We start from the raw sequence: 23465 nt of genomic DNA on the forward strand, positions 1-23465 counted from the left end.
GGAGAGTTAAATAATATGCACTTGTCAACCTGTTGGGTGCGCGACACTGAAGTTCAAAGTTGAAAAATATCTATTGATATTACCATGCACGTGCCTGACCCCTGTGAGGGGTCACCATATAAAAAGGCATACCCAAGCCTTGACACACGCTTATTTCAAAGAGAAATATTGGCAGATTGTATGCAATTATTGGGAGGGAAATCCAAAAACTAAACAGTAGAAATAGAAACCCAGAAACTCGGGAGGGTATTTAACTCTCCAGCCTCCGGGCTTCATTACAGAGAATCCCTCTCATCCATCGTGATACTTGGATGAGGGGGGGATTCTCTTCCATTCAGCCCTACGGCTTACTAGTTAAATAATATGCACCTTCAAAGAATCTGCCAACATTCCAGATAACCATGAAAATAAAAACCAAACTTCAACTCAAGTTCAATCATTCATTAGTATTTCAAAATTACACAAAATTTCACAAAGTCTATATATCACTGGCATCCTATCACTGTCCTGTCTGTAGCACACTGGTCGAAAATGAACCCGTGTCATCAATGTCTCTCAGGTAGAACCTTCTGAAGGTCTCTGCTGATGCCCAGTTTGCCGTTTCCAGTATATCCCTCAGAGATGTCCCAGCTGTATATGCTGCCGACACGGAAGCTCCTCTAACCGAATGAGGTTTAAACTGACGGTTAATTCCAGCCGCCATCATCACTTCCCTTATCCACCTTGCCACTGTGGAAGTGGACACCTGCAAACCTCTTCTGAAAGAGACTAAAAGTTTATTACTCTTCCGTATGTTTACTGTCTGTGACACATAATATCTTAAGGTTGAAACTACACACAATCTTTCCTGAGAATATTTATACAACGTTACTTTATAAAATGGCTTTGATGGCTTAGATGTTTTCGTAAGTTCTGGGACTGTAAAAACAATATATTGTCCAAAATCCTGCATATGTTCAAGATCTAAATTAACCAATGTTTGTTCTCTTTGTGCTGTTGTAAGTGCTATAGTGTAAAGGCTAATTTCTTGGTCAATGAATCCACCTCCAAGGCCGTCAAAGGGAACATATCACCCAAATACTTCAGCAAAGGTGCCACACATCCCATGTTGATGAATACCTGGGCTTAGGAGGATTAGTGTTGAATACACCCTTCATAAACCTAGAAATTAGGGCATTATTCATCAATACTGTATGGCCTAGTAATGGCAAAGTCTGGGACAACATACACTTATGTGTTTTTTTAACACTGTAAGATTTCCCTAGGTTAAACAAATGAGTGAGGTAGGAAATCACTTCCTTGATAGTGGGACGATTGGCACCAACCTGTCGTTCACCACACCAAGAGACCCAGTTATTCCATGCCAAGTCATACTGCTTGGACGTGGACCGTTTCCAGGAGGAGAAGACAAGCGTGGCAGCCTGTCGTGAAAAACCCTGCTTTTGCAGAGATCTCCTAACACGCAACATGCGATCAGTCTCAGGCTGTTTCTTAAGGGATGCGGCTCCCCCTGTGGGGACAATAGCAAGTCTCGCCACCTCGGCAGGCGTGCGGGCGCATCCACAACAATGTTTAATAGAGTAGGTAGCCACGCTTGACTTCTCCATAAGGGAATGACTACTATTGCCATACCTACTTTGTCTTCCTTCACTTTGTGTAGTACACGGCTGATCAGACTGAAAGGAGCAAAAATATACGGTAAGTAGTCTGACCATGACATAGAAAAAGCATCATAGAAGCAAGCATCTGGATCAGGATACCACGAGACAAACTTGGTAACCTTAAAATTCAACCTACTTGCGAACAGGTCAACATCTGGATTGAAGAAATGACCACATATCCTGTCAAATATCAGAGGGTGTAAAGATCACTCTCCAGAAGACTGCATCGACCGTGATAAGTAATCAGCATCAACATTCAACACACCTGGTATGTGGCCGGCAGAAATGAAAATATTTCTTTCCGTACACCACAGCCATAACTCTTTAGCTAACTCATTCAGCTCTGTTACATTTCCACCAGGCTTATTAACATATGAAATTGTACAGATGTTGTCCGTCATAACCCTTACATGAACATCAGACATGTCTGAACAAAAACATCGTAAGGCCAACCAGACAGCTTTTAATTCCAAAAAATTAATGTGATGTTCACGTTCTGCTATTGACCAAAGACCTTTTGTCATTTGAGAGCCATACTTTGCTCCCCATCCATGACCAGATGCATCAGTTTCCATAACAACATCTGGATCACTAGGTCTTATCGCCCGACCATTCATACTGTTTACATTATCTTTCCACCATACAATTTCTGTTTGGGCCAACCTAGACAAACTGACCTTGTCATCATAAGACAAACCCTCATGTAAGGCCGCTGTCTTTTCCTTGTCTACCAATCTGTAAAATAGACCCGACAGCCGAACTGCTCTAAGGGATGATGTAAACAAGCCAATGAGACTAGCAAGTTCCCTCAGAGAAATTGACTTTTGACCTAACACATGGGAACATGCATCTACAATTTTCTTCACCTTTTGTTCTGGTAATGAAACAGTAAATGTGATAGAATCTATCAAATACCCAAGATGAATGACTATCTGACTAGCAGAAAACAAAGACTTTTCAGAACTAATCTGGAACCCAGCAGATTCAAAAAATTCCAGCTAACACCTTACAGTTTCTTTCACAAACCTCTCTGTTAGCAGCCTTGACCAATGAGTCATCTATGTAATAGAAAGCATGGATACCCAGACTGCGAACTTTAGCCATAATTGGCTTCAGTACTTTGGTAAATATACGAGGGGCACTTGTCAAACCGAAGGGCATAGCCATAAACTCATATAGTATACCTCTCCATTTGAATTTCAGGTATTTCCTATGATGTTTGTTCACTGGTATACTGAAATATGCATCCTTGAGATCAATAGAAGTGAAAAAATCACCTCTCTCTACAGATTCTAGGACTACATCTAAGGTCTCCTGCTTAAAATGGTGATAAACAACAAACTCGTTCAACTTTCTCAAATTAATGACTGGCCTAAATTTACCATTTTTCTTTTGGACCAGGAACAAATTAGAAACAAATTCACCTTTCTCATGAATAGACTGAGTTATTGCCCCTTTAGATATCAAATCATTCACCTCAGAATCAACAATCTCTATCTCATCCTTACTAAAAGATATTAGTCCCGGCAATTTATGTTGCACAGGGATCTCTACAAACTCAAGTGTAAGACCACTCACAGTATCTAAAATCCATTCATCATCAGTCAATGATTTCCAAAATTGTAAATGCTCTCTGATTTTACCAGATGGAACACTCACCTTAGGGGCTATTCTTTTTTCTGTGTCTGGCTCTGGCTCTGAGCTTGCTGCATGTGTGCGGGTCGCCGTTGTCCCCGGCCCCGCTGGCTTGACCGTAAAAAAGGCCTCCCTGAGCCTCTGTACTGGCCATAGCCCCCTCGCCCTCTCTGGTCGCTATTCCAACCTTCTCGCTGTACCTGTTTACGTGAAGACAAAACATTGAAAGCCTTATTAGCTTCAGAAATGTCTCTCACCTTCCTTGCAAGATCATCCCCAAATAGATTTGCAGTTATTGGCATGTCCTTCCCACATAAGGCATGATATGATGGCGGGAGGGCTTGTCTCATAAGAAACCTACGTTTCACAGACAATGCATGTACCGCATTACCTAGCATGGACAGAGCGTCGATACACAGAGGCCTGAACTTCTCTCGAAAGTCCGGATGGCTCATAAGAGCCTCAGTCAGCCTCATCACCGGTACCATGCCGTCAGACACAGATTTCTGGGCCTCTTTAAGCTGAAAATCTCTTGCCTGTAAAGGCTTACCAAGTTTACCCCAAATCTCAGGGTTGCATCGTGGGACGGTCAAGTCGGCACAATTTGCCGGTATAGGGTACTTTTCTGCCATTTTAGAAACGTCCGAAGTTTTCCTACAAGCAGTATTTACAAGCTTGGCGAGTCCCTCGTGAACACTAGGGCCCAACTTTACGTCACCATAAACATAGTCAGGGATGGCAAACAAATCCTCCATATGACCTTCCTCTGTGGGTAAAATATCAGAGTATATATCATCTAAATCAACTGAAGATTGATCTTTATTTTGAAGACCCAGCGGGTCTGTCATACTCAAAAAATCTGAGTCAAAACTGTCAACAACATAATCATTATCAATATGATGAATATCATACCCACCAGTTGTTCGGTTTCCTGTACCGGAACTCGCCCGGTCACGCTTAACGTCTGCTAACTGCTCCTCCAGAGCCCTCATACCTTTCGTCATGAGTTGAAACTCGCTGTCAGCGGCAGCCTCAGTACCGACAGGACGTTTCCTACCCCCACGGGGCAAAAGAATAGTCGAGGCATCGCCTCCGACGCCGCTATGTTTGTCGTTCCGAACAACGTTCGGTGACTGCGGCTGTGCAGAGTCATTATCACTTGCACAAGCGACAAAGTCGCTTAGGCCCGAATTTAAATTCGGAAGGGGTTCCGGAAAGAAATCGTCACACCCCTCTGCCTCTGTTTCTCCTGGATGGAGAGAGAGGTCATTGTCAGAATCACAATTATCAGCATCGAAAGTTACTGACAAAGGCAACCGTTTACCGCGAGCCTGCTTACGACGCATAACTCAAATTTCACAAAACAGCTGATAACGAAATGTAAACACATGAAATTCGCGGAGCGAAGGAAAGGTATCAATAAAATAATTTCAAATTGCAGTTACTTTTACCAAGCAAATGCAAATCGCGGACGCGAGACCCGCAAGATATCCTTCCCTTCTGGCTTAATGTCTGTCACGCACCCTGACTGACAAAAAAGCGTGTGTCAAGGCTTGGGTATGCCTTTTTATATGGTGACCCCTCACAGGGGTCAGACACGTGCAAGGTAATATCAATAGATATTTTTCAACTTTGAACTTCAGTGTCGCGCACCCAACAGGTCGACAAGTGCATATTATTTAACTAGTAAGCCGTAGGGCTGAATGGAAGAGAATTGGATCTGTACTTAACTGAGGTAGAGAAAAAGATTGCTTTTTATTTTATATAGTTACGTCATTATACTATGCACTTGTTTACCAAAGATTTGTAGTAGATCTATTTGATACCACCTACAGTAGCATTAAACACATTTTAAGAATGCATTATACACACACACACACACACACACACACACACACACATATATATAATGCTTTTTGGTATGAGATAATTTTTGAGGTCACTATAAACACGCCATACAGCCCAAATGGAACTTAAAGTCTTCAGATGAGCATACCGGTTCACGTTCTTAATTACTCACAGACGGTTCAACCTATAACACGGAAAGGCGGAAGGACCTCTTGGTCACCGATAATGAAAACATTAGTCTCACAACTGTGTACTGAAAGTCATTCTGATCAAAAGAATATTGTGGAACACGTTTAAGATGGATAGGCTATCCATCCATTTACTTCACTCATGATTTTGTTCAGCAATAAAAAGTAAAATTAAGAAAAATAGCTTTGTTTTTTACAGACAAAAATATAACTGGTGGATTTGGTGTCATTTTACATTGTTATGTAACATGTAACGAATTAAAGCATTTGCAAAGTACAAAGATCAAAGATTGCATATTCTTTAAAATAAATTGTAATTCAACCATTATACTTTAAACTGCACAATTACACAGCAACGGCCTAATCCGTATAAGACCAATAGCCATTATATTTGTAGTTTTATGGGTAAAAAAGGAAAGGAAAAATTAGGCCAAAACAATGTATTTAGTATAACGCATTCAAGCAAAGAAAATTTGTCTATATTCATCTTCTTTGTTTCAATGGTTAAAGTTAAGACGTACTATTCAAGAAATAATCAACGTATGTGCGGAATTATGGTGGAGTATAAAACGAGGGAGAGAAAATGCTGGAAAAATTAACAAGAGAAGGCCACTTACAGCCTGAGTTGGTTATCTTTGCACCATCTTCGAATTCCGAGTTATATATTAAATAATATATAAACATATGTTGAGTATATCTATTAAACCAAGTAAAGTGTAACAGAAGCCTTTTTCGTGTCAATACGCCTTTGATAAGCATGGCTTCTTAGATATTTTCTAGTTATTTCAATTATGATGTTATTTTGCGCGCGCTAACCTTTGACACGTGATGCCTACATATCGTCATTATACAACAAGCTGCGCGATTTTTTTTTATTTCTGACCCTGTGGGCAGTTCAATTTAACCTTGATTTTTATGGGAAGGATTCTATATTTTCAGTAATCATTCAGTCGACAGACGATAAACAATTAACACTGACGTCATGATTTATGTCGAATCTTTGTTTCAATCAATGAAATCCACCAAACTATCGACATCGCTTGTCAACATATCAAATCAGCATTTGAGAAATTTACAGACACTATTTCTAGTCACCTTCGCGGTAAGTTCAGCGCAACATTCTGACCATTAGCCCTTGACAGGTTTTAAGTAGATATACAAGTTAAATAGTTATTTTGCCGCCAACAAATCTTCAAGTACATCCAAAATAAATGCGGTTACCCTCATTCGACAAATGAAAGCAATCCCGCGACGCGATTGTCTACCGGTATAGTAGCGGGAGAGGTGTTTGGTAGAGCGTTGGTCTGTTGGAAAATAATACACACACTTGCATGGTCTATCATGGTTATTACCAATGAAAAGTGTCGTTACATTGCATACATGGTAGAATAAAGAACAGACATCTTGTTCCCTCCTGTGACCTCGTGAATCCTCAAGGGTGTCATGTTTGTCGGTCACCTGGCATGATAATGACACTGACAGGTACGCATTCATCCTTATTTCTAGTGCTCTTTTACGCAATACGTTCGTTGACCTTGCTTTCTTTTACGCTGCATTCTGCCAAAGTTCCGGAATTCTTGTTTTAGTTTTAGTCCTTAGTACCACTGATGAGCTCTAAATGGACAAAATGACCATGTGAAGTAAAATGTTTACTTTGTGAGGTTTTCTACAACGGTAAATACTATTTTCAATTATGCCTATTGCTTCCTTTTCTCGTATCACTCATAGTGATTATATTGTTTTCTCAAAGCGTCATGCTTGTTGGTCACTTGACCAGAGATTCATTGTGTTTCGTAAAGGTCATTTTGTTGGTCAATTTGAGTAACATGACACTTTAATGATATCTCCAACTCACATGTAGGACTATCTTAATTTGATATGTGTACCATATCTAGCATGAAGGTCAACGTCAGTGTCAAAGTGTCACGTGGAGTCCAGACACATGTACGTCATATCCTACTAATTTTAGCACTTTACAAGCAATACCGATTTATTCAAACTATAACAAAAGAGCAGCACAAGATATGTGCAGAATACGCTCACCAACACAAACGCTCTGATGATCAGGTAAAACAAAGTGGAGACGACTCTGGACAAATTCTGAGTGTAGGGGCAAACAACATGTGATGATTAGATATAATCATGTACTATTTTTTTTCAATAAAACATGAAATAAATGAAATAACACATTTTGTTGGTACTCTGCTGTAAACCAATATAAAGTGAAAAAATATGAATTTTAATTGTAACGAAACAAAACATGAATAAAGACTAGATCTAAGATACAACAAAATTATTATTATTTGACTAATATTCTATGACAATCTGACATAGTGCAAGTATTGCTCCACATTTGTCACATGACTTCAGACATAAAAAAATATAAAAATAATGGCATATCATGTCTCCTTCGGAATTCCTCGTGCACCTTTTCATGCCGAGGGAATTTATTTTTCTTTGTCACATTTCCAAAATGTCCAACAAGATAGGTGTTCCAGAAGGTCAAGTGCCTTCTGTCCATCGCACTGATACATCTAAGTCAAATCAAGTCAATGTCACATCGTCAAAGCAAGGACCGAGGTAGTGACAACCAAAGGCGCATTAATTAGCATTATTAAAACCATTCACTTCATATCACTCAAGGAAATATCATATTTCCCTATTACATGATGAATGCGATTGTAAAACTTGCCCATCGCATTCATCAAACAGCATAAACATTGTCCGTCAGTAGTCGATTCATGTCACGGAAAGAAAGCTCTAAAATACTAAATCGACTGTTATATGTAAACACGGAAGGTAGAGGAAGCAATGATGTTATTTTCAAGAGCGTTCACGATAGGTAAATCGAAATAGTCACATTAACAGTAAAGAAGAAAGCTGGCTTTGTTAGTCATGTTGTAAGTAAAGACCGAAGAAACCGGCTGATGTGGAAGAGTCCGTAGCATCATTCATTTCAAGTTAAGTAGGGTATAATACATCGACGTGGTCAATGAAATACTTGTTATTTAAAGACACCACATCGTCGACACTTCTCAATTTGAAGTTGACTTGGGAAGGTTTTCATTACAAGTCCTGATAAGCTCTTCACTGCATTCAGCTTCATATGAAAGAACAGATTGTTCCTAAAATAAAACCTACAACTTGCTGGGAAATCTTGCCACCGAGCCAACGTCAGCCAGGAACTCTATCATCTCAAGGTTTCATCCTTAGTATACTTATTGGCCTTTGTCGTGCTCTAAATGGGAAAGCTCTCATAATTAAGGAACGAAGGCGTTCCTTTAGTATTGTGTGAGGTTTGGTGGTGTTAAGTGTGAAAAATCCATATGTTCTGATAAAAGATTTGAGGCTCCAGATTGATCAAAAGATCTGTTGAGTTATTAAAAAACTACATTCCATTAATCTACCTCTGGAATATTCGGAGTCACGAAAGGACTTTAACCCTGATTTAATGGTACATGTACTAGGAATGGTAGCAAGAAGTTTGAAAGATGACTTTGTTTAAACACCTAGCACAGCCAGTGATAAAGCGTGCATATGACAACTCTAGAGAACAAGAGGGATAAACAATATAAGACTTTTTCATGCTCAGGGGTGTAGGATAGGGAAATCCATCCGAGGGTTTTTCAAATTTGTTAAAACCCGAGGCTTTTGCCAAATTTGAAAATCCCGAGGGTGGAATTTCAATATCCTACACCCTTGGGCATAAAAGAGTATTTTTCTCTCATTCCAACCACTAGAATAAGCTCAGAAACCATGAAAATGCGTTTGGACTGGCCACCATTTTGAAAATATCAATTTGCTCCCAAAACCTTTTAGATGAAAACGAATCAGCCAGCCGGATTGAGCACATCCTATATTTGCAAACAGAGTTTGCCCAGGAAAATTAATCACATCTTTCTAACGTGTACGGTAAATATATCGTAAAAGGTTCCCCTACTTTTATGGTGTGACAGAGAAATATCCTACCTGAGGGGTGACTTTTTTGGTTAGACAACCAACAAATATCACCCCGAGGGTTGGAGATTTCTCTGTTACACCCTCAAGGTAGGGTATGATTATTTTTCTCCCATCATGTTATTTCAGTCACAACCCCACCAACAATTATCTACCAAGTTTGGAAACAAAAACACATGTGGGGTATTAATATCTTCATTCACTTTTGATGACGTCACAATTACCGGTGACGCATTTTAATTACGTCACAATTGAACACGTACTAATCGGCAAGAGGCTATTTCCCCTCTAGGGAATGACAAGCTGGTCTTTCCCGGCTAAAACAGGAGACACGCCTGCCCTCAGGGAAATGGACTAGTCCTGCGTTATAGTTTATGTATTTAATGTATACCATGATATTTAGCTAAGCAAATGATAGGGCAAATAATATTTTAACATGCAGGTTCAGAAATCGCGTTCGTCAACATATTTCTGGCTTTTTTTAAGACCACCTCAGAGATACACAAGACCGGTCTTGAAATTACCGTCATGATTTTAGTGTCATTATTCTTATCCTAGAACTACAAAAGACGTCTCAGGTGATCGTTATAAATGACGTAAACATTAATACAATAAATACATATTTGTTTTGAGGTGTAATAATATCACAGACTTACAATACACCTATCAAGTGTCCATATATTCCTGAAAAACTGGAAATTTTTTTTATTTGATTAATATGTTATTCTACATTATCATATTTTTTGTGTAATACGGTATGGGTAAATGCTGTTGATTTGTAGGTCACAGGGTGGATCGACATAGGGTAACAACAGCACAGGAACATCAAATCGTTAACTCATTTATCAGTATAAACTAAGAACTTAATATTTAATTAAGTGTACAAATATCAATTAAGTTTATATGTATTTATGATAGGAATTTGCTTTTACAAAATATTGATATGGCAGGCACTGTAAACCGACTTAAACGGAACAGCGCTGATGCATAGTCAATCTTAAGATTATGAAACTATTCTCAAATTTTAAAGCGTATAATTCATATTAGATTTCAATGATGAACATAACACACAGAAGTTGCAATAGGCACAGTATGCCAAACCTGAATTACACTGCGTCATACAGCCGTTTCGTCCTTCTTGGACTCATCGATGATGATAGGGGCCAACAGGTTGGAAGTCCAAATTGGTCTTAACTATGCTTAAACAGACGGGTAGGGGCGCCAAAAACCTTAATTTATGAATTTAAAAAAAATATACAAATTTATTAATTAGTATATTGTGTATATTAGGCAACGTATAGTATATATAAGTATATAGTATATACTATTCTATTATTCGGAATACGTTAATCGGTTCGGTATGAATAATAAAGGCTTTAACAGTGGCGGACCCAGGGGTATTGCCCTAGTTGCCCGGACAACGCCCTTTTTCTGTGTCCAAAAATAATCTGGCTTAGCTTTTTGAAGATTTTCCTCTTTTTCATATGGGAGTTTCTTCTAATATCAACCATCCTGTGAACTATGATTTTCTATGGCAAGCAGCAGTTTGAATATCTATATATATAAGGGTGCAGTTGCCCAAACAAGGAGTCCACTACTTATACTCTAAACAATAGGGGATCAATCCTCTTGTGTTTATATATTAGTAGGGTCTCCAGTCAGGTCAGTGGTGAAGGCTCAACGGACTGCAGTCTACCGTTGAAAAAAAAGTGATCATCCTGTCCGTTGAGAGAGGATAAAACCATCTGTTGGAATAAGGTATATATGGTAATTGTTATTTCAAAGGTAGAGTCCCATGATAGATAAACCTGTATTTTCACCTGTGGTTTCGTGTACACATGATCACCAGGAGTGATTTATTGTACCTTTTACAAAATGTAAATTTCAAAAATTTCAAAGACAATAAAGCATCCACCTTATAGCATCACGTTATCAGGTGAATATTTAACCAATGTTAGCATAAAAGCCTGGCATGTATATATATTTCCTTTATAACAGGTGTTGCCCTTGTACATATGCATGCATACAAATTCACAATAAAAGACAAACAGTCAAATCATAATTCATATTTATGGCAAAATAAATTAATATTAAATTGCCAAAATGCTTGCCTAAACTACATGCACATGAAAGGCATGACACAAACATCAACACTTTAACCTAAAACCTACATGTTTACCATTGTTTCAGAGAATTTGTTAACACTCGCTCCGCTTGGCCATCATAAAATATAAATACTCTATGTTATGAAATATAACCTGGAATAATACCGCAAACTCAGAAAACTATTCTATGCCTTATTCGATCTGTTTGACAATGGAAATAATGTCCGATAAATTCTAGCTTTCTACGCTTGGCAGTGCTTAAACAAGTTTAGTATTACATCTTCAAAAAAAAAATTCGCATCGCTCTGCTCGGCAGGGAAATTATAATTGTCACAATCTCAGAAATAATGAAGTTCTATATATTGTTTGGTGCCAGAAAGTAGTATACATGTACAACCGACATGACAACTACAATTTTTTATTTTTTTGAGTCTTTTTCTGAGTTTAAAATTTTGGGCAACACCGAAAATTAATTACTAAATCGCATATCATATTTATTGCAAGATATTTCTAACATATTGTAGTAATCGCCATGTTTGCTTAGTCGAGAGCCCAAGATAAATATTAAAAGGATGGCCTAAATCCGTTCTTGGATACGGGCAGTTTCCGAAAGGTACACGTACACATGTTGTTTACTGCACTCGACCATCGTTCTTTGTTCTCCGTTGACCTAAAATAAGCCATGAATGCTATGAATTGCTTTCAATGTGCACTGTCGTGCAGAATGTGTGTTTTTCATTTTGGCGCGTGACATTGAGATAGCCCCTGTCGACTCATCGCTGTGGACGTATTGTTTAAGTATCAGATACCGTGCTATATGCTCGTTCAGTGTTTTGCAGTGTTAAAGACCTTTCCTACCTTGTATAGAAAGTTATAATCCGCGGTTCCTCTCCCCCTCACAAACCGGCGACGACGCAGACTAACATCTTCATTATTATTGAGAAACGACTGCCGCTCACTGACTTTCAGGAGGTTTTTTTTTATTATATAAATAAATGCACCTTATCTTAAATGGGAAAGTACCTCCACACGATTGCAACAGACAAACCCTGCCAAAGGACATTTATCTTTGATCAGAACCACATGCGTGTAAAGCGTGTCTTTTAACCAGCACGTGAAGAAACCTTTGGAAAAAAAAAAAGAAAAAACAAGACTGGAAGCGGGGATTAAATTTCGACATTGTGGCCTTAATGTTCAAATATGGCAGTGTTCTGAGGGCAGAATAATACATTGTATTATTATTTTTATTGATGTACAGATTTTTTTACATTGTTGCCGATTTGAACGCAAATCGGTTTCAATTAATTTATTTCGTGGTTTTATATTTCCAGTATGTTATAATTTCCCTATATAACCCTACCAAATTCAGATGGCATTTATATCAACTATGCATACCAATATCCAATTCTCGTCGTCATCATTATTATGGCGTCATAATCAGTGTTCAATGTTTACATAAGCATTAAAGATAAATACATTCTTAATAACTTAAACAGTAGATTACAGCAGTACAATAGCGATACACCGACGTGACTATTTACACACAGTGGGGCTATTCCCATTCTTATTCATTTTGTTTCACAAAATTTTCTTTGTTTGATCGCAAATATCTTAAAATGCAAATGTATGTCAGGGACAAAATTATCGACCAACTAAATCGGTAATGTGTGTTTTCGCTTTAAGGTAATAGGATTGTGTCGCCATTTCTCAGTAGGATTTTGAAGTTTTATTGCTTTGAAGAAAAGAAAAATTTCTGCCACAAAAAAATATAGGTCATAGTTTTAAGAAATTTAAATGGAAAATTATGTAATAAGGAGTGACTTTTGAAAAAAAAAGGAAAGACACATTTTTTTTTGCAAAATAATGTCAATAAAAATGATACTTCCATAGATTAGTATTGCATTAATGTATATCAATTAAGTAAATGCTGAAATTATGTCAAATAAATTATCTATAAACGATTAAAAATTGACATTTTATAATAAAACCATATGCACATTGTAATTGCAGGTAAGAGTTATCTTTCTTGAAAAACTTCACAGTAGTGAAATAGGTAGCCGGTTTCCTGAAGTACAGAAAAATGGATACATGTGGTTCATTGATAAAAAAAAAACCACCTGAATTAATGCATGCATTGCTTTGAAATACTTTAATATTTAGAGAAAACACTGAAATTATTCATCAGTTTAATATTAAACATTAGAATATGCGGAAATTGTGATACTGTCTCCCTTCATTGGATTTTCAACTAGGGATGTACTTCCTACTTCCGTTTATTAATACACTCCTATGACCTTAATCACAGTTAGCTAGAAACAATCGAAAATTAAAGATATCTCCCTGAATGTATGTGATTCAGTGTGAGTTATCTATACAATGTATGTAGTAACCATAAAATATCACGTCTTATACATGTATATCAATACGTGTAATGCTTTTCACTTATACACCACCTACCGTCAATTGGTTGGGTTTTTGTGAGGTCACAAACATATGTATCTTATCTTGTCCATCTATCTTTTAACAGAAAGAGCTGCCACCGCTAGAAAATGAGACATTCTGCACACGATTTGGAGATACATCAGTGAAGGGAAGATACACATCTTGTAAGGGTTGATACACATCAGCGAAGGGTGGATACACATCAATTAAGCGTGGATACATATCGGTTAAGGGTAGATACATATCGGTTAAGGGTTGATACACATGAGTTAAGGGTGGATACACATCAGTTAAGGGTGGATACACAGCAGTTAAGGGTAGATACATATCGGTTAAGGGTGGATACATATCGGTTAAGGGTAGATACACATCAGTTAAGGGTAGATACATATCGGTTAAGGGTTGATACACATCAGTTAAGGATGGATACACATCAGTTAAGGGTAGATACATATCGGTTAAGGGTTGATGCACATCAGTTAAGGGTAGATACACATCAGTTAAGGGTTGATACAAATCAGTTAAGGGTAGATACATATCGGTTAAGGGTGGATACACATCAGTTAAAGGTAGATAAACATCAGTTAAGGGTGGATACACATCAGTCAAGGGTGGATACACTTCAGAGAGGAGTAGAAAAAAGAAGAAACCATGATGTTTGTTCATATGTAAGTCAGACCAGTTAAAAAGGAATGGTGAAGTTTATGTCGTCTACATTTTGGTTTGTTTTGAAAATATTTCAAATTATCTTTAATCATTAAGGTGTACAATACACAATTTTTAAACGATATATTTATATATTAAATTATTATTTAACAGCAAAAATTAATTGATATTAGACAATACGTTGTAAGGCATCTGACAAAGTTATAGGCTTAAACTATATTTCAGAATATCTGAAAAAAATGATGATCATTTCCTTTGCTCGGTGACCATTTTACGAGAGACAGGTGGTAGTCTGTGACGGTAGACTCTCCCTTGACATCCATATCAAGAGTGTTTGATTATAAAACACATGACAAAATCATTACAGTCAGACTGTTACGTATGACATAGACACTTTATTTGTTAACCTAGCTGGGTCGCCTTTAAACTAGCAATAAGTCTGGCTTCAGAGCAAAATATCATCCCATTAAGGATATTTGTCCCGCTGCAGGCAGAAAACTAAATAATTCCAATATGTTTTGTAGATACAGTAATCTCCCCTTAAGCAGAAACGGTTAAGGTGGCTCCACACATCGTCATCAGCGTCCACTTTCGTGACGTACTTCCGGAAAAAGTACAGCTCGGACTCAATTATCTTGATCGAAATGTGCATGTACACCGTGTCGTCATTTCCGTATTGCGTATCGGGCATTCAATATCGTAGTGCACATTATATTAACACCTAGGCCGTTTTCGTTTAAACGGTCAAACCGATCGGACCACTGTTGTTCGTTTATTAAATAAGGTGGGACCTAGTAATCTGATGCTGCTTTCAGGCGAGCCCTGAGAAAGCCTTGCAAGGCCTGCATACACATTTGCAGGTCCGCCAGGATTTATACCCGAAATTGTTACATTTATAAACGGTCAAACCGGTTGCTCTGCATAAACGAACAGTCCCCTGGTAAACAATAGTACACGTGCGTGCCGATGACATGTCAACACCCGATATCGAGATTTTACCGGGAAATGTATAATCAGACGTACTTCAGGAATAAAGCTTTCCAATTCATAGACATAAATAGACTCACGGGAAGACAGTGACATGAGACCAAACGACCTTAAGAAGCGCATGGAATGCCGACGTACCGACCTCACATGTGCAACACGAGTTCATAAGCTCGAGGTCGTTACGATTTTCGCTGTTGAGGGAGTTTCGCTCTGTCGATTAAATCGTGTTTACAAATGTAGTCTACTTACTCTGTGAAAATAATGTTTTGTAAAATATCAAGATACCTATGAAATGATATGTGGTGGAGATTGCTTGATTGTACTGTGCGTGGTATACTGTTTGGTGGAGATTGGTTAATTGTACCGTACGTGGTATACTATATGGTAGAGATTTGTTGATTGTACTGTACGTGGTATACTGTTTGGTGGAGATTGGTTGATTGTACTGTGCGTGGTATACTATATGGTGGAGATTGGTTGATTGTACTGTACGTGGTATGATATGTGGTAGAGATTGGTTGATTGTACTGTAGGTGGTATACTGTTTGGTAGAGATTGGTTGATTGTAATGTAGGTGGTATACTGTTTGGTAGAGATTGGTTGAATGTACTGTAGGTGGTATACTGTTTGGTAGAGATTGGTTGATTGTAATGTAGGTGGTATACTGTTTGGTAGAGATTGGTTGATTGTACTGTACGTGGTATACTATATGGTGGAGATTGGTTGATTGTACTGTACGTGGTCTATTGTTTGGTAGAGATTGGTCGATTGTACTGTACTTGGTATGATATGTGGTACAGATTGGTTGATTGTACTGTGGTCTACTGTTTGGTAGAGATTGGTTGATTGTTCTGTACGTTGTATACTATATGGTAGATATTTATTGATTGTGCTGTACGTGGTATACTGTTGGGTAGAGATTGGTTGATTTTACTGTACGTGGTATACTGTTTGGTGGAGATTGGTTGAATGTATTGTACGTGGTCTACTGTTTGATGGAGATTGGTTGATTGTATTGTACGTGGTCTACTGTTGGGTAGAGATTGGTTGATTTTACTGTACGTGGTATACTGTTTGGTGGAGATTGGTTGATTGTATTGTACGTGGTCTACTGTTTGATGGAGATTGGTTGATTGTACTGTACGTGGTATACTGTTTGGTGGAGATTGGTTGATTGTACTGTACGTGGTATACTGTTCGGTAGAGATTGGTTGATTGTACTGTACGTGGTATACTATATGGTAGAGATTTGTTTATTGTACTGTACGTGGTATACTGTTTGGTGGAGATTGGTCGATTGTACTGTTCGTGGTATACAGTTTGGTAGAGATTGGTCGATTGTACTGTACTTGGTATGATATGTGGAAGAGATTGGTCGATTGTACTGTACGTGGTATACTGTTGGGTAGAGATTGGTTGATTTTACTGTACGTGGTTCACTGTTGGGTAGACATTGGTCGATTGTACTGTACGTGGTCTACTGTTGGGTAGAGATTGGTCGATAGTACTGTACGTGATATACTGTTGTGTACAGATTGGTCGAATGTACTGTACGTGATCTACTGTTTGGTAGAGATTGGTCGATTGTACCGTACGTGGTCTACTGTTTGGTAGAGATTGGTCGATTGTACTGTACGTGATCTACTGTTTGGTAGAGATTGGTTGATTGTACTGTACGTGATATACTGTTTGGTATAGATTGGTTGATTGTTCTTTACTAGGTATACTGTTTGGTGGAGATTGGTTGATTGTACTTGCGTTGTATACTATATGGTAGAGATTGGTTGATTGTACTGTACGTGGTATACTATATGGTAGAGATTTGTTGATTGTACTGTACGTGGTATACTGTTGGGTAGAGATTGGTCGATTGTACCGTACGTGTTCTACTGTTGGGTAGAGATTGGTTAATTGTACTGTACGTGGTATACTATATGGTAGAGATTTGTTGATTGTACTGTACGTAGTATACTGTTGGGTAGAGATTGGTCGATTGTACTGTACGTGATCTACTGTTTGGTAGAGATTGGTCGATTGTACCGTACGTGGTCTACTGTTTGGTAGAGATTGGTCGATTGTACTGTACGTGATATATTGTTTGGTGGAGATTGGTTGATTGTACTGTTCGTGGTATACTGTTTGGTAGAGATTGGTTGATTGTTCTTTACTAGGTATACTGTTTGGTGGAGATTGGTTGATTGTACTTGCGTGGTATACTATATGGTAGAGATTGGTTGATTGTACTGTACGTGGTATACTATATGGTAGAGATTTGTTGATTGTACTGTTCGTGGTATACTGTTTGGTGGAGATTGGTCGATTGTACTGTTCGTGGTATACAGTTTGGTAGAAATTGGTTGATTATACTGTACGTGATCTACTGTTTTGTAGAGATTGGTCGATTGTACTCTACTTGGTATGATATGTGGTAGAGATTGGTTGATTGTACTGTGGTCTACTGTTTGATAGAGATTGGTTGATTGTACTGTACTTGGTATACTGTTGGGTAGAGATTGGTTGATTTTACTGTACGTGGTTCACTGTTGGGTAGACATTGGTCGAATGTACTGTACGTGGTCTACTGTTGGGTAGAGATTGGTTGATTTTACTGTACGTGGTTCACTGTTGGGTAGACATTGGTCGAATGTACTGTACGTGATCTACTGTTTGGTAGAGATTGGTCGATTGTACTGTACGTGGTATACTGTTTGGTAGAGATTGGTTGATTGTACTGTACGTGGTATACTGTTGGGTAGAGATTGGTCGATTGTATCGTACGTGGTCTACTGTTTGGTAGAGATTGGTTGATTGAACTGTACGTGGTATACTGTTGGGTAGAGATTGGTCGATTGTACCGTACGTGGTCTACTGTTTGTTGGAGATTGGTTGATTGTACTGTGCGTGGTATACTGTTTTGTGGAGATTGGTGGATTAAACTGAAAGTTGTAATTCATTAATTGCACTGGAGTGGTGTACATGTATTGGTTTTACTTGTGAGGATAGTACTGTAACACACATATGGTATATTTACTTCGTGTGATGTATGTTTGATATGGAAGCGTGGATAGTGTTGTAAATGTAGTATATTTGGAAAATGGATCGGTTGTTCTTGATGGAGTGATTGATAAAGGTTTCCGGATTTTATTATACGTTGTTGTATGAGGAGGTTGTAGATTCATGCTGTGATGCAGATTATTTTACTTTAGTTATTACTATTTCATTGCAAAATACCCTATTTCATTTCATTTGGAGCTTTTTAGATATTAATCAGACACACATTTATACCATAACGCTTTAACAATTATTCGTCTATTGAAAAACTTGATTTCTATAAACGTTGTCCCTCTGATAGCATATAATGCAATCTGAGAGGAATCAAACCGCACGCCGTATAAAACCATGCTATAACCATGTTATCTGTGTCCCTCTACATTGTTCTATATCATCGAAGGATCCCAAGCTGCACATTGCCAACGGTATAGTCAACCAATCCCTAAGGATCCCTAAATCATACATTATATTCAATTTCTGATCAGGAAAGACATTTTCTAAAAATGTGGTTTGATTTTGAAATGAATTAAGATTTTGTTAATCAAATCATGGCGAATGACTGAGTTTATGTTATTTTCTAGCTGTTTCACTGATGTGATCTGGTGGGTAAAACTGCACGACTGAATTGAGGATTATTCACAAAAACTTGTCAGAACACTCCCAATGGGATAAAGGAGAATCGTACTCTAAATAGAATCTTTATTGTGATTACAGCGAAAATGATTTAAATGACGCAAATCAGCTTCTGTAGTATTTTACCTATTGCACTAGCGATGTTCAGCTCTCATCCCCTGACCACACCAGCTCACCTAACACTAACCCCTTTCAAATCAAGTTGTATGTGGCAGGGACACTAACAAGGTTGACAAGTAATTTTCCATATCGACGATTTTAATGGAACTTCTCACTTTTCATTTCTGAATACCAACAAGTTCTGATCAAATCCACTTCGTTCTATGCGTCGATTAAATTATTTTTAGGTTTCAGAACGACCATCATCTCGACGAAATCAAATAAACCCATTAACTCAGTCCTTTTTCTGTTTAATTAAGACTTATTTACGGACACGAGGCGACAATGGGTTTAATTAATAAATCAGTTTAAACGCCTTGAAAAATGAAGCACTATCAATTCTGATTAGCTAAATTTTCATTTAGAAAGCGATAAATTCCAATTTAAATCATTGACATCATTTTTCATTAATGAATAATGTCAAGAGAAAATACTCAGATCCCATTGAAATGTTTTCACTTTGCGACAAAAAAAATAATTAAAAGCCCCAACCTCCACAATGCCCTGGGGAGTTGCTTGATTTGAAAAAAAAAATCCGTGCAAAAAAGTGTTTTCATTAAAAAAAATATTCATTTTCATGGTCATGTTTTATTTTTACAGCATTTAGCTACATCTAACTACACTAGCATTACCGTTTGTTATGGTGATGACGCAATACATAGGGGCCGCGGTGGCCAAGTGGTAGAGGCGTCTGACATTCTGTTACCACTAGCCCGCCGCCACTAGTTCGCGGTTTCTAGACCCTGGTTTGGCAGTCGCCAGGTACTGTCCGTTGGTCGGTGGTTTATCTCCGGGAACTCCGGCTTTCCTCCACCATCAAAACCTGACACGTCCTTAAATGACTTTAGCTGTTAAACGGACGTAAAACACAAACAAGCCATAAACAAAGCAATACATAATTCACTGTCTCAGTATCATTCGGTAGAATAATTTGTTCATGGAAGTCCATGCCATGAATAAACGCGTAATAAACAGAATAATGTCGTTTTCTTGAAGAATATCCCATTTGGAAAACTGTCCAAAATTCTCATGCATAAACCAAAATATATTTACCCCACTTGTTAAAATATAACCCATTCAAGTTGAGGTTTTTCTTGTGAACCCTATTTCTATCATAAATACTTACCACAGTCATTATAATGCATATTCCAACCTTACTTGGCTCTTTACATACGTAAATAAAGAATCCCCCCCCCCCACGGGGAACCCCTGGAAAACCCACCAATCAGACGGCAGTATTCACGCACGTGATCAGACACGAAGCCATGCTTCCCACTTCATAATTCCAAAGCCCAAAAAAGTGAGAGCCAAGGAGACAAGGGGAGGCTGGGAGGGAACTCACCTAATGACTGTGGTAAGTATTTATAATAGAAATTGATTTCACAAAGGAAACCTTAATTCTATTTCAAAATACGTTACCACAGTCATTATAATGCGAATTCGACTTACCGCAGTGGTGTCTCCGTGGAGCGATGAAGGGTTCCAACAATAGAACCCATACCTCCGGAGGAAAAACTCAAAATACCTTTTCTTTTGTGACACAGAGCCTGATTACGACCAGCGTTCCGGATTACGCGGAGAAGATATAATGAGGGTTATGCAAAAGAAGAGGGAGGATAGACAACGGACTGGGCAGCCACAAGAGGGCCAAAAGAATACAACCCGTCAGACTGTCCCGACAAAGATCGGAGATAGAACTCCGTAAACGTAGAATGACCCCTCCAAACAGCAGCTGTCATGACCTCAGCGTAAGAAGAACCATTAAATAAGGCCCACGAAGTAGCTAAAGCGCAAACCTCATGAGCCCTTATAACCCCTGACACCCGCAAGGACTGATCCCCTGCCGACTCATACGCAGCTCGAACAGTCTGAACAATCCAGCGTGAGATGGTCGCTGCAGAGATATCAGAGCGACCGGGCTGGAGAGACTGGAACAGCCGAGACGAGTGTCCCGCCCCCCCCTCTGTTCTGGCCAAGTAGTAACGCAAGGCCCGAACTGGGCAGAGCAGGCGATCAGGACAATCCCCATCCAGAGTTGAAGCCAAAGAAGGGATAACCACAAGCCCTGGGGTGAAACCGGGAACCTGGTTCTTAGCTAAAAAGGAGGGATCAGTGGTCACCGAGACCGAAGAATGGCCAGCCGAAAAACGAAGGCAAGAAGAAGATCTGCTGAAAGCATGAATCTCGCTTCTGCGGCGACCGGAAGCAAAGGCTATCAAGAACACAGTCTTGAAAGTAAGAAACTTCCGATCTGTCGACTGGAGGGGCTCGAATGGCGCCCTTAACAAGGAATCTAGCACAAGTGCTAAATTCCACCTAGGGACCAATTGCCGTGAACGAGGCTTCTCAATGTAGAAGCCCCTAATGAGAGCCGACAATGAAGCGTCCGAGCCCACTGACTTGCTACCATAGAAAGCCAGCACACTAGCAATGGCTGAACGATAGCCTGCAATAGTTCCCGGAGACAGACCTTTGTCCCTGAACAGAGACAAAAGAAAGTCAGCTACAACGGGAACAGAGGCAGAGACTGGATCAATCGACCGTCCGACATACCAATCACCGAAGGCGGACCATCGAGATTGGTAGACGGCGGAAGACGAAGGTCTAAGTGATCCTGCGATGCGAGTTGCAACTTCTCGAGAAAAGCCCGTCTGAGTGAGCCTTCCCGAGATAGCATCCAACCCTGAAGGTGGAGCCGTTCTGGTTCCGAGTAGAACTGCCGGGACCTCGGTTGAGACAGCAGATCCCACAGGGGTGGGATGCTGCGCGGGAAGTCCACCGGAAGCCGAAGCAACAGAAGAAACCAAGGTTGTCGAGGCCAGAGCGGTGCAACCAGAAACACAGTACAAGGGTGTAGAAGAATATTCTCCAACACCCTGCCCACCAGATTGAAGGGAGGAAACGCATACGCGTACATTCCCGATCAGTCCTGGGATAGAGTATCCACCACCATGGCCATAGGATCTGGAACCGGAGACACAAACGTAGGAAGTCGAATGTTCAGGGCCGTGGCGAACAGATCCACATGGCGTCTGTTCCAAACCAGGCAAAGAGACCGGAACACCGAACGCTTGAGGGTCCATTCGGTGAGAACCGGGCTCCGAGACCCAGACAGAGTGTCGGCCAGAACATTCAGACGACCTGGAAGGTGCCTCACCGTGAGATCGAGACTGATCTCCTGACACAGCAACAGGACCTGGGTGGATAAAGCACAAAGAGCCGGGGAACGGGTGTCCCCCCTGGCGCTGCAGATAAGCCACCACAGTGGAGTTGTCTGTCGCCAGACAAATGACCTTGCCCTGCAGGGAGGGCCGAAGACCCCAAGGTCTGAAAGCTGTTCCCCCGGACACACCCCCGCCGACGTCTGACCGGAAAGGTATGCACCCCAACCGGTCATGGACGCGTCGGTGTAAAGGGTCATAGCAGGAGATGCCCGAACCAGAGGAACTCCTGCCAAGACATTGCTGTCGAGAGTCCACCAACGAGCTGATGCCTTCACCGACTCCGGCAGAGGAATGTACACATCCCACTGCCGAGACACAGGAGACCAAACTGACAGAAGGAACAGCTGGAGCGGACGGATGTGAAGCCGACCCAAGGGAACCACATCCCACTGAATTCAGGTAACCGAGGAACCGACCAGAACGGAGACCAACAGAGAGGCCTTCTCGAACATGAAAGCTGGTGGAAGGACAAACCCTAGATCGGTTCTGAACCGAGAACCTAGGGCCACCTACACACCCGCCGCCATAAGCCACACCTGGCTGACCTGACCAACTCCACCCAAACTGACCTACAGCAGGGCCTAAACCTGTAGGGCCAGTAAAACAAGCCCCACCAGAGGAGCAGCGTGCACCGTCAAACCAAACGCAGCCGCGCTGGCACCTACCATAGGAAAACCTGGGGATGAGGCACAAGGGATAGAGCTGGTAGCATAGGTTTTTTTCACTTACCACCGGTGGACAGTGGTGGACGGCGTGCTAGACGCTATCACCACGCCAGGGGCTACATCAGGGATGCAAGGAACCCCGGGAGCAGACAAAACTGCCGGGGGCCGGTCTCCGACACCAACACCCTCAGGAGTGGAGCGGACCGGCAGGAGGCTACCAACAGAAGCATCCGCGGACACAACA

The sequence above is a fragment of the Mizuhopecten yessoensis genome, unplaced genomic scaffold (assembly GCF_002113885.1).
Source record: "Mizuhopecten yessoensis strain PY_sf001 unplaced genomic scaffold, ASM211388v2 scaffold3627, whole genome shotgun sequence".
NCBI classification, from domain to species: Eukaryota; Metazoa; Mollusca; class Bivalvia; order Pectinida; family Pectinidae; genus Mizuhopecten; species Mizuhopecten yessoensis.